This window comes from Periplaneta americana, chromosome 8 (assembly GCF_040183065.1).
Source record: "Periplaneta americana isolate PAMFEO1 chromosome 8, P.americana_PAMFEO1_priV1, whole genome shotgun sequence".
Classification (NCBI taxonomy): Eukaryota; Metazoa; Arthropoda; class Insecta; order Blattodea; family Blattidae; genus Periplaneta; species Periplaneta americana.
In genome coordinates this window covers 29,591,954-29,607,500 of record NC_091124.1, presented here as the reverse complement: position 1 = coordinate 29,607,500, position 15,547 = coordinate 29,591,954, and the positions used below count along the sequence as shown (strand labels likewise).

Here is a 15,547-nt window from a genome sequence, read left to right as displayed (position 1 = left end):
TGGCGAGGGAAAGCATTCTCTGAGCTGAAAACATTTGTTCACACAGTGAGATTGGTTTTCATTGTGTCCAGATATCGTCAATAATTGACAATGATAGTTTACGCTTTTATTGACGGAAGTTAATAGATTTATACAGGGCGAGTAAGAAGTATGGAACAATGCTTGTAACTTTCTTATTTCTAATTTTATGAAGAAGCTAATTATACAAAAGTTGTAGGGTATCAAATAATGAATATTTTGAACATGTTTTCAAATACTATGCCTTTCAATGTGCCAATGAGTCTCCATTTTTGGATTTCCAGGTCTCAGTACGTACAAAATCATTTTTTTTTTTACATTTATAAACTATTCTTTTGTAAAAATTACCTCTTGTGTTGACACTGTATGTAAATTGAATAAAGGGAAATTTTAATGCTTCTGTACATCAATTTGAGGATACTTTTGACTAAACAATTGCAGACAAAATAGAAAGAAGTGAAAAAAAAAACTTCGGAATATGTATTATATGACTTTCTTGTGTTAAATTCTATCGTACCTGGTTTACATGTTTCGACCTATTATGGGTTATCCTCAGAACTGGTCGTTATTGGTCTTGGCGCCTCTTGTTTTGTTTCCTATGAGGGTGTGTTCGTGTGGTGTAATGTAGAGTCAAAGAGTGTGTGTGATCTGAAATTGAGTTGCGTGTTGAGAATTTCGTTGGGATGTGTTTTTGTGTGTCTGTATATTTCATATTGTTCTAGTGTGTTTAGTTTCTGGCTTTTTGGTTGGATGTGTAGTTTTTCCATGTCTGTGTTGATGTCTCTGTAGGTGTGGTTAGCATTTGTGATGTGTTCTGTGTATGTGGAGGTGTTTTGTAATTTTGTTATGGCTGTTATGTGTTCTTTGTAACGTGTTTGAAATCATCTGCCTGTCTGTCTTATGTAGTAGTAGTTGCAGGTGTTACATTTTAATTTGTATACGCCTGTGTGGTTGTATTTGTTTAAGTTGTTTGTGTGTTGAGATGTTTTTGTAGAGTATTATGTGTTCTGTATGCGATGTTTAAATTTAATTTCTTGAATGAGGTTGCAATTTTTATGTGTTTTTGTTTTCGTATGTTAGTGTGATGTATTTTTTGTGTTCTTGTGTTTGTGTTGTATTCTTATGTTTTTTGTGATTATGTTTTATCTTACGTATTATTTTGCCTATTATGTTAGGGTTGTATCCGTTTTCTTGTGCTATGTATTTGATTGTGTTTAGTTCTTCTTTGTAATCCTGTTGATTCATTGGTATGTTGAGTAGTCTGTGTACCATTGTTCGGAATGCAGCTTGTTTGTGTTGTGTTTTGTGGTTGGATGTGTTGTGTATGTGTGTTGTTGTTGTTGTTGTGGGTTTTCTATATAGTACTTTGAATGTGTGTTTGTTGTCGACTTTTGTTATTGTGATGTCTAGAAAATTTATGGATTTGTTGTTTTCAATTTCTAATGTGTAATGTAGCTTTGGGTGTATTTTGTTTACGTGTTGATGCAGGTTTTGGATCTGTCTTTTGTTTTGTCTGTATAGTATTAGTATGTCATCTACGTATCTGTGCCAATATATGATGTTGTCTGCGTTTTTATTGTTTTCTTTGTTCAGTAGCAGAAATATTCTTACACCACATAGAACAGACATACATAGTTAACGACACATCTATTAGGCTTCTGTACTATCATCAACGATGTGGTCTACCACCAGTAATACCGTTTTTTGTGTCTACTGAAAAATTTAGTTTTCATGACATGTGCTCTTTCTGCAATCCCCGATTCAATTATTATTAACTATTTTTGTGCAAGATCGTGCGTATTTGCTTGGTTTCCGCACAAAACCAATCCGCGGTAAGTCTAAAATACCACATTCAGTATTACCAACCTAACACACATAACAATTTCCCTCTTCTTACCGCTTAAGTGACATATTGATTTTACTGCTTTAGGTTTCTAACATATTATTTTTAGAGACGTTCAATATAGTAATAATTATAAATTGGAAACTTACCACTGCAATTTCACCTAAATTGCACTGTTAATTATTCTTTTTAAATATTTGCAAAAAATTAAGTAAACTCTATAACTCCACTAAAGTTACTGGATTCGTGATGCAAGTAACATTAAGGAAGCCGTGAAAAAATCAACAAGATTCCAGATCCCTATGTTATTACTGCAATATGTTATATAAATAATATTGTTAAAATATTAAAATGAAAAATAAATCATTACATAACCTTACCGTTTGTTTTAAGTTCGCATTTATGGACTGGGGGGAAAAAAAAGACAGACGTATATCACGGCCTGCTGGAGTATAGTAAACACAGAAAACATTTTAAAGCAACAATGTTGAAGATAGATATTTTTGTTTTACAAATTTGCAGTCATTGAACAGAAACCAAGATGGAGATTTCATTGCAACTAATTAGAAATTCGTCTTTCAGGTATGCAATAAACGATCTTCGCACAAAATAATGTACGATACACGAGCGGTATGTTTTCTTTCAATTCTCGGAAATTAAAAAAGCTCAACTACGTTTCGCTTTTTCAAACTTTTCCTCGAACATGAAAACTTCAACATACCGCTCTTGTAACGCATATTACTATTACATATTAAAATAGATGAAACCTTGCCTGAGCATTCAGGTACTGGTTTCACAGAAGGCCAATGCCTATAATAATAATTTTTACCGTCGTCCAGGGAATACACGCTGTAACTGACGATCTTCTTGTCAGGATGATAGAAAATTTAGTTACTCGCCTAGAGTGTGAAGTTCACATCTTTCTCGCTCCCCAGCCGTCGTATATATTGGAATAGCATATTGATCGATCAGAACTCAATTCCATTCTGCTGATAGAATTTTATCTTCTCTCTGGTTTTTATTTCTCCCCTTGTAACATTTTATATTCGAACGTAGAGGTCAGCCTTTCCTATGTCGTTCTTTACTGTACGATCACACCTTTTGGAAGCACCTTCGATCACATAAAAGCGTATTACTTTACTGTGGGTGTGTGTGTCTTTAGCTATCAGGTTCGAATTCATGCTGAATTATACAGGGTGATTCACGAAACCAGACTAGTATATATGCCTTTCGTTGTTGGATTCTTATTGAGAAAGAAACCAAGTTTCTGTGAACATGAGTACAAGTATACTTTTTTTTCTGTAATAACTCATTCCCTCAAACACTTGACCATTGTCCTGCTTCATACAAACAAACATTCTCATGGGAGCAGATAAAAAAAAAAACTTATTTTTTCCTTCCACTATGTTAATAATGTCAAAACAAGTGCTTGTACAAATTCTGGCCACTCGAACGCAAATACGAGGGTCGTCCAGAAAGTAATTTTCCTGGGGTCGTTTACAGAAAGAAAACAAATTTCATGGAAAGATTTACTGGAATAGATACAGTAATAATTGTTGAGCTATTTTTCAACATATTCTCACATTTGTCATACCGTGGGATCAACAGAGAGCTGCAGACGGCTGTCAAACACTGGTTCCGATCCCAGACGGCAGACTTCTACGTCACAGAGATACAAACGTTGACAAGTATTATGGATAAGAACGTGTAAGGGAGTGTAGATAATGTTAAATGAAACGACAAACAATTTTGTGCGAGATCGTGCGTATTTGCTTGGTTTCTGCACAAAACCAATCCGCGGAAAGTCTAAAATTCCACATTCAGTATTCCCAACCTAACACACATAACAGTTTCCCTCTTCTTACCGCTTAAGTGACATATTGATTTTACTGCTTTAGGCATTTAACATATTATTTTTAGAGACGTTCAGTATAGTAATAATTATAAATTAGAAACTTACCACTGCAATTTCACCTAAATTGCACTGTTAATTATTGTTTTTAAATGTTTGCAAAAATTAAGTAAACTCTACAACTCCACTAAAGTAACTGCATTCGTGATGCAAGTAACATTAAGGAAGCCGTGAAAAAAATCAACAAACTTGCCGATGTTATTATTGCAATATGTTATATAAATAATATTGTTAAAATATTGAAATGAAAAATAAATCATTACATAACCTTACCGTTTGTTTTAAGTTCGCATTTATAGACTGGTGGAAAAAAAAGACAGACGTATATCACGGCCTGCTGGAGTATAGTAAACACAGAAAACATTTTAAAGCAACAATGTTGAAGATAGATATTTTTGTTTTGCAAATTTGCCGTCATTGAACAGAAACCAAGATGTAGATTTCATTGCAACTAATTAGAAATTCCTCTTTCAGGTATGTAATAAACGATCTTCGCACAAAATAATGTACGATACACGAGCGGTATGTTTTCTTTCAATTCTCGGAAATTAAAAAAGCTCAACTACGTTTCGCTTTTTCAAACTTTTCCTCGAACATGAAAACTTCAACATACCGCTCTTGTAACGCATATTACTATTACAAGATGTAGTAGCTGTGAATAATAGTGCATCTACATAAAATGTAAATGTGCAGACTATAAATGTGATCAAACTTAAAGAAAGACAATATTACAAGGAAACTTTTAGTTATTTATCCCTTAAATTGGCAAAGTTTCATTTCTCACACTAGTTTATTAAACCTTGTCGGACCGTAACGAAAACAACTATCGCAATGTCCATATTTTTATATGTTGTAGTGCATCTACATAAAATGTAAATGTACAGACTATAAATGTGATCAAACTTAAAGAAAGACATTGGGACTCCACTTGCGTTGACACTCTAGCTCCATCTCACTTACCGAATACCTCCAGACGCGCAGCATCTGCTGCTGAATTAGCCGTGAAGAAGAAAGTCAATAAATATGCTCATCTCTTAGACAATTATATCTTTGTCCCATTTGCTGTGGAGACCTTCGGTCCTTGGAGTCATGACGCTGAAGTTTTGGTATCTCAAATCGGCCAAATTTTGATCTCCATTACTGGTGATCGCCGTTGCACTACTTATTTGCGTCAAAGCTTAAGTATTGCTATTCAACGCGGAAATGCAATGAGCGTTTTGGGTACTCTTCCAGACTCCAGCCCTTTGGACAAACGTTTTCTCCTGTAAAATGTTTTATTTCTTTGTAGAGATAAATGGGAGATTCATGAGGAAGTACATTGTGTATCATCAGATGGTTCTTTTAGACGGGCAGACATTATTGCTATCAACGGACGCTTAAAACGGGCTCTTGTTCTTGACCCTACTATCCGTTTCGAAAGAAACCTAAATCAGGCCACCGAGGTTGATATTGAGAAGAAGTCTATATATGAACCTTGTCTGCCGTATCTTTCTCAAAAGTACAACGTCCCTCTTAAACAATGGTCCGTCATTGGTTTGCTGTTTGGCAGTAGAGGTTCAATCACAAAATTCACTTGGAATTATCTTAAGGAACTTCACATTCCTTTTGATTATGTAATGTCTATTCTTATAAATATTATCAAGGATTCTCTTCAAATATTACATCATCATCTCTATTTCAATTAATCAGCTTATATTTGCCTTCAATAATTAACTTTCTTTTTTCTTTAATGTATCACATCACATTATTGTACATGTTTATTGTATTCAGGACCCCTGTGGTCACTCAAAATTCTTTGAGCTGATGTCTATAATTTAGAAATTTATTTAGTGTTTATACAAAAAAAAAAAAAAGAAAGACAACATTACGAGGAAACTTTAGTTATTTATCCCTTAACTTGGCAAAGCTTCATTTCTCACACTAGTTTATTAAACCTTGTCGGACCGTAACGAAAACAACTATCGCAATGTCCATATTTTTATATGTTGTACAATATTATAGTATTGTGAAATTGTAATTTTCCTACCAATGTTTTTCTATTAAAATTATAGCATATATCCTATTAACCTATTGTATCCTATAGACTACATTGTCAATATAAGGGTTAATAAACATGTTATTAACAATAAGTTTAGTTACAAATTGTAATTTTGACATTGTGGCACGAACAAAATCTAAGATATATGAACTTAATTACATACCAAGAATAAAGATGTTTTACGTGTTGTAAGGGATTTTATAAATTTCCTATCAAATTTTTTACATGCCATTTCAGGTTTCAAAGCAGACATCTTCATGTCTGTGAATCGCGTAACTAAAAGATCTGTTCAGGCTGCGAGGCGCAGATGAGCTGCTTTTTATTCATAGTGAAGTGCTTCTCAAAATATACTGTGGCGATATAGCTTTGTTTTATCCATGCTGTATTACAGTTTCATTTGAATTATAGCAAACTCATATGTTATGTTTCGAGTTGTATTGAATACAATCACATACATAGAAGTCCTCACTCTATATCCACAGACCTCAAAGTGGGCTGACAAACCATCAAGCAACTAACATTGAGTGCACACTAACTCTGTGTGTCTTAAATTGCGGTTTTCTGTTACGAACAGTGACGTGTATTATGCAAATCAAGCTTTCAGGTATAACTCCCTGTAAAGTTAATTTGAATAATTTCGAGGGAAAAATTGTTCCGGGGCCGGGCATCGAACCCGGGACCTTTGGTTAAACGTACCAACGCTCTCCCAACTGAGCTACTCGGGAACTCTACCCGACACAATTTTTCCTTCGAAATTATTCAAATTAACTTTACAGGGAGCTATACCTGAAAGCTTGATTTGCATAATACACGTCACTGTACGTAACAGAAAACCACAATTTAAGACACACAGAGTTAGTGTGCACTCAATGTTGGTTGCTTGATGGTTTGTCAGCCCACTTTGAGGTCTGTGGATATAGAGGTAAAGATTGGATCGGTGTCGGGTAGAGATCCCGGGTAGCTCAGTTGGGAGAGCGGTGGTACGTTTAACCAAAGGTCCCGGGTTCGATGCCCGGCCCCGGAACAATTTTTCCCTCGAAATTATTCAAATTGACTTTACAGGGAGTCATACCTGAAAGCTTGATTTGCATAGAAGTCCTCATTTCAGTTCCCGCGAAAGAAATAAGAAATTATTTCCTCTCTCTCTCTCTCTCTTTTTTTTTTTTTTTTGGTTTTGTTTTTCTTCTATTCCTATGATTTCCACATGCTGTCATTGTGTTTTTCTGTGTTGTTGCAGGTGGAGATCCGACAACCACATCGCAGAAATCCTACTCTCTATCCATCAGGTACGTAGATAAAAATGTACTAACCATTACCAGCAGAGAAAGGAATAGTCCTTAAAGTTTTGATTTTGAACCAATAGTTTCCTACTAAAACAGGGAAATTTAAATTTTTCCATGATATTTTTCATATTACATACGTGTATTGTAGCCACTAGAATCTTAAGGGGAATACTTCAGTGAGGGTATCGAAAAATTCGATGATGTTTGGGTAAAGGAGATAAGTCATAAAAATAAGTTTTGAGATAAATTAAAATATAATTTCAGTTGGTAAGAGCGTTGGTGCGTTCAGCCAAAGGTCTCGGGATCGATACCCGGCCACGGAACAATGTTTTTCTTGAAATTATTCAAGTCTGCTTCACAGGGAGCTTTACCTGAAAGCCAGATTTGCATAATATATACGTCACTGTAGGTACGTGAACAGAAAACCACAATTCAAGTCACACAGAGTTTGTGTGCACTCGATGAGGGTTTCTGGCGTATTGTCAGCCCACTCGAGTTATGTGGATATAAAGGGAAAATTGAGACGGTGTCGGGTGAAGTTCCTGAGTAGCTTGGTTAGAGCGTTGGTGCATACAGCTAAAGGTCCCAGGATCGATACCCGGCTCCGGAACAATTTTTTCCCTTCACATTATTCAAGTCTACCTGAAAACTACATTTGCAAATGAAAATATACTTCGGACCCTTACTGCAAATAATTTTCTACACGAATAAATCACATCAAATGCTAGTATTATTTTGTTTTTTGCACACCCACTTGTAGGATTTAACTTGTATATTCATAGGGTGAACAAAATTCAATTTTCACCAAAAAAAAAAAAGGCTTAATCCTCTTTAACCGAACACCAGAATATTTTTTATCTTTGTTCATTATTGTACACGCTGTCTAATATTTAGACTTATAACTTCTCTAGAAACTTTGCTCTAGAGTATGCCATTAGGAAAGTCCAGGATAACAGACAGGGTTTGGAATTGAACGGGTTACATCAGCTTTTTGTCTATGCGGATGACGTCAATGTGTTAGGAGAAAATCCACAAAGGATTAGGGAAAACACGAGAATTTTACTGGAAGCAAGTAAAGAGATAGGTTTGGAAGTAAATCCCGAAAAGACAAAGTATATGATTATGTCTCGTGACGAGAATATTGTACGAAATGGAAATATAAAAATTGGAAATTTATCTTTTGAAGAGGTGGAGAAGTTCAAATATCTTGGAGCAACAGTAACAAATATAAATGATACTCGGGAGGAAATTAAACACAGAATAAATATGGGAAATGCCTGTTATTATTCGGTTGAGAAGCTTTTATCATCCAGTCTGCTGCCAAAAAATCTGAAAGTTAGAATTTATAAAACAGTTATATTACCGATTATTTTTTATGGTTGTGAAACTTGGACTCTCCCTTTGAGAGAGTAACATAGGTTAAGGGTGTTTGAGAATAAGGTTCTTAGGAAAATATTTGGGGCTAAGAGGGATGAAGTTACAGGAGAATGGAGAAATTTACACAACACAGAACTGCACGCATTGTATTCTTCACCTGACATAATTAGGAACGTTAAATCCAGAAGTTTGAGATGGACAGGACATGTAGCACGTATGGGCGAATCCAGAAATGCATATAGAGTATTAGTTGGGAGGCCGAAGGGAAAAAGACCTTTAGGGAGGCCGAGACATAGATGGGAAGGTAATATTAAAATGGATTTGAGGGAGGTGGGATATGATGATAGAGAATGGATTAATCTTGCTCGGGATAGGGACCAATGTTGGGCTTATGTGAGGGCGGCAATGAACCTCCAGGTTCCTTAAAAGCCAGTAAGTAAGTAACCTCTCTGGAAATGGGTAAATGTTTCAAAAAATACTACGCCCTCTTTTACTGACATCAGCTCTTTTTCTGCCATTAAAGAAAAGGGATCAAAACCGAATCTCCAAGGTAGAAATATCAAACTCGTCAGAACCAATGTGACATGAATAATTTCAGGGTAAGGATGCAACAGATCATAAGACACCGAGGATATCATTTAAAATTATATTATCTCAATAAATTGCATTGTTCAGAACATATCGTGTGTTATTTTGGTATTTCTAAACCTTATAGTCACTCTAATACAGCATGCAGAAGTTCGTCAGAACCAGGACTCTGCATTGTACTCATATAATTCAAGATGCCACGTTATCGTTTCTTAGTAACCATATTATAGCGACGTCAAATCAATAAACATTGTTATTGTGGTCGCCATTTTTATATTGACGTTTTCAGGAGCGTGTTATAAAATATTTATAATACGTCGCAGTGTAAAAATTCTTAGAAACATGTGTTTTACTTTAGGTTATAGGAATATTTATTTATTTATTTATTTATTTATTTATTTATTTATTTATTTATTTATTTATTTATTTATTTATTTATTTATTTATTTATTTATTTATTTATTTATTTATTTAATTTTGCTAATAATTGTAGCATAAAATATAAAATATACAGAGAAACTTTAGCTCGCCCCCTGAAAGAGAACTCGAATATATAAAATGACACGAAATAGATAATTATGTCAAATAATTGCCTACTTTGGCAACAATTTTGCGACAGAAGGCAAAAGGAAGTAACCACCAAAACATGAATTTTTAGGTTAAGATTGATTCTTATTTAGGATTTTGTGCATGTTTTTTTATGTTGAAACTCCAGGATTTCAGGAATGGATAGTTTCGTATAATTTTCGATATTCAAAGGAAATAAGTCATAAAACTGTGTATGAAGTGAAACATTCATCTCAGCATATCTCAAAGTGGAGATTTTGGCTTCCCAGATAAGAGAAGTAGATACTATTATGAATATTTCAACGAAAAAAATGTGTCGGGGCCGGGCATCGAATCCGGGGCCTTAAGCTAAGCGCGCCAACGCTCTACCGACTGAGCTACCCAGGAACTCTATCAGACCCCACCTCAATTATTCCCTTTTTATCCATATATACTTGTTTTTTGAAAGATGGGTCATGACAGTTAAGCGGCCGAGCTTGGAACTACAGTGCCATGTTGCCAATATGGACTATCACGCTGTCAGCTGATGGGAGCTAGCAATTGTCGTTAAGATGGCTGACGTTAAAACATTCATTGACAATTTACGCGAAGGTAAGAAAACAATACAAAAATCGACAGAGAATCAAACACGAAACCTACCAATGCTAACATTGTGTGCACAATAAATGTCGCCAAGAAAGCTATTAATCACTCGCCACGTGGGAACGGTAAGTTTGGCAACTCAATCGTTGTTACCATAGCAACAGGCCTACCACGCTATGTGACATTCAGTTGTTTTTCCGATCGCAACTCTCCTGTCATGTCCCATCTTTCAAAAAAACAAGTATAGCTCAAGTGGATTGACAATACGTTAGAGACCCAACATCGAGTGCATACTTTCTGTGTGACTTAAATTTGGTTTTCTGTTAACGAACATTAACGTGTGTAGCTCAGTCGGTAGAACGTTGGCACGCTCAGCCAAAGGTCTCATGTTCGATGCCCGGCCCCGGGAACAATTTTTCCCTTGAAATTATTCAAGTCGGCTTTACAGGGAGCTATACCTGAAATGCCAGATTTGTATAGATAATACTGGGTGTTCATTTCAAAGTGTGTCATGACGTCACTGTTGTTGGGTCACCGATTTGAAGCGAGTTTCAGTTTATATGTTAGAGAAGTTGCATATTATTTAAGGCGTTCTTCAATCTGAACTTGAGAACGTGTACGGTATAACTTGAACGTCGTAGCAACAGATGGCGGTCTGTACGGTCTGTGTGCTACCATAACCTCTTTCAAACTGTGTTTTGCGCCGGCAAGTCGTACGCAGGGTATTTGTTATCATCGGTTGCGTACGGTAACATTCCATAACACAAATCAAATGCTCCGTGTCCATGTTGACCGTCGAAGTTAATGTCAACAAATACGTAAGTAATCGTCTTAACCCTCTCCCCATATCCCGACAGTACGTATTTCCAAACAGTTCACATTCCTGCCACTACCGGCGTTACCGTATGTATCGGCACGTAATCTTCAGAATGAACGCCGTACTTGCTAGCCAACTTCTCTGCCTCTTAGATTATACACCTGAGCTGCGGAAGTGTAGGCAGACTGAATTCTCTAGGCTCATCAGCTAGCCACATGACGGCATACAGCGAGCCAAGACACATTTTGAACTGAACACCCAGTATTATACAGGGTTAGTTAAAAGTTCCGCACCACCTAAATAACTTTTGAAGCATACGGTTCAGTGACATGAAACTTGGTAAGAACTCAATAATGGTATTACCGAGTTCTTTCTACTTCCGGTTTGACCGGAAGTTACTGCAACTCTCCTATTTTAAATGGAACACCCAATATATTATTTTATTTTTGAATAGTACTCATTACGAACTTTACAAAAATTACCCACACTTGATACTTCTGTACAAATTCAGTGTTACTAAGTCAAGGAAACGGAAAAGTGTATGGAATATTAAAATATTTATTTATTTATTTATTTATTTATTTATTTATTTATTTATTTATTTATTTATTTAACCTGGTAGAGATAAGGCCATCAGGCCTTCTCTTCCCCTCTACCAGGGGATTACAACTACAATATTAAGAATACAATTGCAATTATAATTGCAATTAATATTAAATTTACAAGTACAATAAAAATCAAAGTAATAAATGCACTATCTAAATAACTTCTGAAGCATACGGTTCAGTGATATGAAACTTGGTATGTGAGGATAACCATATGCTAAGAACTCAATAATGGTAATACCGAGTTTTTTCTACTTCCGGTTTAACCGGAAGTAACTCCAACTCTCTTATTTTAAATGGAACTCCTATATATTTTTTTTATTTTTGAATAGTGCTCATTAAGAGCTTTTTAAAAAGTACCCACAATTGATAATTCTGTACAAATTCAGTATTGCTAAGTCAAGAAAACATAAAAGTGTATCGAATATTAAAATAATAAAATACTCCTTCCTTAACAAAAACAAAACAAAGCTAGCTCACCTTCTAAATTATGTGTCAAAATTGGTAGCCCTCAGCTGCTTTACAATGTGTCACTCGATCATAAGGAATGATTTAACCAGGCTTTCGGAATATCTTGCACCACTTCCATTTTTATTTAGCAACACTGAATTTGTACAGAAGTATCAAGTGTGGGTACTTTTTGAAAAGCTCTTTATGAGCTTTATTAAAAATAAACAAATATATTGGGTGTTCCATTTAAAATAAGAGAGTTGGAATTACTTCCGGTTAAACCGGAAGTAGAAAAAACTCGGTAATACCATTTTTGAGTTCTTAGTATATGGTTATACTCACGTACCAAGTTTCATATCACTGAACCGTATGCTTCAAAAGTTATTTAGGTGGTGCGTTTATTATTTTAATATTCGATACACTTTTCTGTTTTCTTGACTAAGCAACACTGAATTTCTACAGAAGTATCAAGTTTGGATAATTTTTGAAAAGCTCTTAATGATCACCATTCAAAAAGAAAATGTATATTGGGTGTTCCATTTAAAATAAGAGTGTTGGAGTTACTTCCGGTTAAACCGGAAGTAGAAAAAATTCGGTAATACCATTATTGAGTTCTTAGTATATGGTTATCCCCACATACCAAGTTTCATGTCACTGAACCATATGCTTCAAAAGTTATTTAGGTGGTGCGGGACTTTTAACTAACCTGTAGTTTATTAACTCCTTACTGGTAACTAGGTAACGTTGAAATGTGGGGCCATATTCTGTCTGGAGCAAAATGCAATAAACTGTACATTTTTTCGCACACGTTAACAATTCTCTCTCAAATATTCTAACTTGGAAATCTGTTGAAATCGGCCAACTAATTTTGGTAGACCTACATGGTGTTTGGAAATAAAATTATTAGGCCTACATCCTTTTTGCTTTTGCGGACAAATAAATTTGTATTTCACAATGAAATACTCTCTGGTGGTGGCACAGCACTTGACGTGATGGTGTTACGCAATAATGAATCAATCAGCCCGTGTTGTGTGGACAAAAATCTGATAATGAGGAAGCTGAACCTCCCTCTTCAAGATTTCCCCTGTTGACGGTTTTAATTGATTGGGTGTTTGTTTGCTCTGTAAAGCAAATCAACTAAAACCAATGCAATTTAATTAGCGATGTGGTGCGGTCAGTTTGTGTGATAAATCACACGCTAGATATGAGAAAGGTGCGACGATCCGTTATAACAGGGGTGCATAAATTTTATTATGAACCAGTAAAGACATCCAGTACCGACAACCAATTTGTTTGCCGCTGTGCAATAACGGTTAGCATGTTTGACCGTGAAACGAGCTTCCGCGGATTCAAATCCTGGCTGGGACAAGTTACATGGTTGGGATTTTTTCCGAGGTTTTCCCCTTCGATCGATTGAAGCAGAATTGCTGGATAACTTTTGGCGTTGGATCTCGGATTCATTTCGCCTTAATGTAAATTCAACTTCATTTACCATCTTTCAATACTTTAAGATCGATCGAGGAGTACACACCTGTGGAGTAACGGTTAGCGCGTCTAGCCGCGAAACTAGGTGGCCCGGGTTCGAATCCCGATGGGGGCAAGTTACCTAGTTGAGGTTTTTTCCGGGGTTTTCCCTCAACCCAATATGAGCAAATGCTGGGTAACTTTCGGTGTTGGACCCCGGACTCATTTCACCGGCATTATCACCTTCATCTCATTCAGACGCTAAATAACCTAAGCTGTTGATAAAGCGTCGTAAAATAACCTACTACTCGACCGAGGATGTAGCAGGTGTAGTACCGTGGTGACGCAGAAGTCAATTGGTAAATTGGAAAAATTACTCTAATTGAAAATACAAAATTGCATACAGTATGTTCACTATTGCAAATGTTCAAAATGTGCTCCATTTACTTGAAGACTGTGTGTGTGTGTGTGTCCAATGCCCACCCACTTCACATGCGTGATTCGGGTTCAGCATATTGCGGATAGATGGCAGAACTGTGACCCAATTTCTAGTTGTACACCCCTTCGGCGGGTCACACTGTACATGATATGTATCTGTGGAGAGTTATGTCGTGTACGAGGGTGAGTGTATGTGTAAGTGTTCGTGTAAGTGTCTGGAATGAGTGACGATGATGATGATGAGGAGGAAGGCTGAAGGGGAAACCCGGTGCCGGCACGTAGCCTACCCCTGTCGAGTAGCACCAAGGGGCCGCCAGGCTTAACGTCCCCATCCGACGGACGAATCACTATCAACAGTGACATATGCCTTCTCTTCATATGCACTGGGGCGAGATTTAGGATTTAACCCAGGCATATTGTTGCACAATCTAGTGATTAGAAGTTGTGCACCGCCATCTCTCCTAGTCCCGAGGTAGAAATTTTACATGAAAATTTCTGACCCCGCCGGGAATCGAACCCGGGCCGGCTAGTCTGGAGGCAGACACGCTACCATAGAGCTAGCTTGGCGGACACTTGAAGACAGTGCCTAACTGGATCCTGGCATTCTTCTGTCACGTTTAAAAGTGTTGCAGGTGAGATGTGCTGGATAACATAGATGATTCTTTGTTTCAAGTCATTTATAGATGTAGGCTCTGTCTGAAAAACGTGTTGTTTCACAAATTCCCATAGAAATCAAGGGGTGTGAGGTCTGGTGACCGTGGAGGCCATGACTGAGGTCCACCTCGTCCAATCCAGTGCACACCGAACATCTCATTTAGAGTCTGGCGATCTGTTGGCGCATAATGTACTCTGGTCTCATCTTGTTGAAACCACATTCTTATTCGTTTGTTCAGTGGCAGGCCATACAGGAACTCCATTACAGTGCTCGGCAGCAATTCCCCATACGTGTGTTGGTTTACAGTTTCATCAAAGGAATATGGTTCCACAATCATATCACGAAGTATTTTATACCACACCAAAAGTTTTGGAGTACCAGGGTAATTAGTTTCACGCATCCATCTTGGGGTTACTTTGGACCATTTACACACTGTATAAAGGCTGGTTCACAATAAATCGGGAACGGAAAATACAACGAGAACGAGAACGGAAATATTGTCAAAATAAATGTATTTCCGTTCTCGCTGTCGTTTCCGTTCCCGGTTTATTGTGAACTAGCCTTAATGTTGCACACTTATTTGTGGTACTATCGTGTTTATGGGTATTTTCATACCTCGTCTGCATAGTTGCGATCTTAAAAATCGGAAACACGTTGACTCTTTCTGTGAAGGATTTTATATAGAATTGGAATTGTAGAGTATATTGATGTTTTATGCTTCTTGAGTGACAATAAAATAAATATGAAACAATTTGTAAAACACTTTGTTTTGTTAGGAGTTTCAAGTTGCTGCAATTTGACTGCTACAAAAACTATGTAGTACTTAAATTCTGTTTTCCATTCCATTTTATTTTTCTCGTCATATCCTTGCGGTTTCAACGTCGAACTTTTAAGTGGGCACTTATCGGGG

At 36.5% G+C, this 15,547-nt stretch overlaps 1 protein-coding gene across 3 annotated transcripts in view; it reads left to right on the top strand.

Moving 5' to 3' along the window:
• Positions 1-15,547, top strand: part of LOC138704605 (aminopeptidase N-like) — a 962,131-nt gene that overhangs the window by 377,826 nt on the left and 568,758 nt on the right. For all 3 annotated transcript variants that reach the window (XM_069832678.1, XM_069832676.1, XM_069832677.1), the window contains one exon: positions 7,049-7,097. The gene's annotated coding sequence lies outside the window, so the exon portion shown is untranslated. The remainder of the gene's footprint in view (positions 1-7,048; positions 7,098-15,547) is intronic.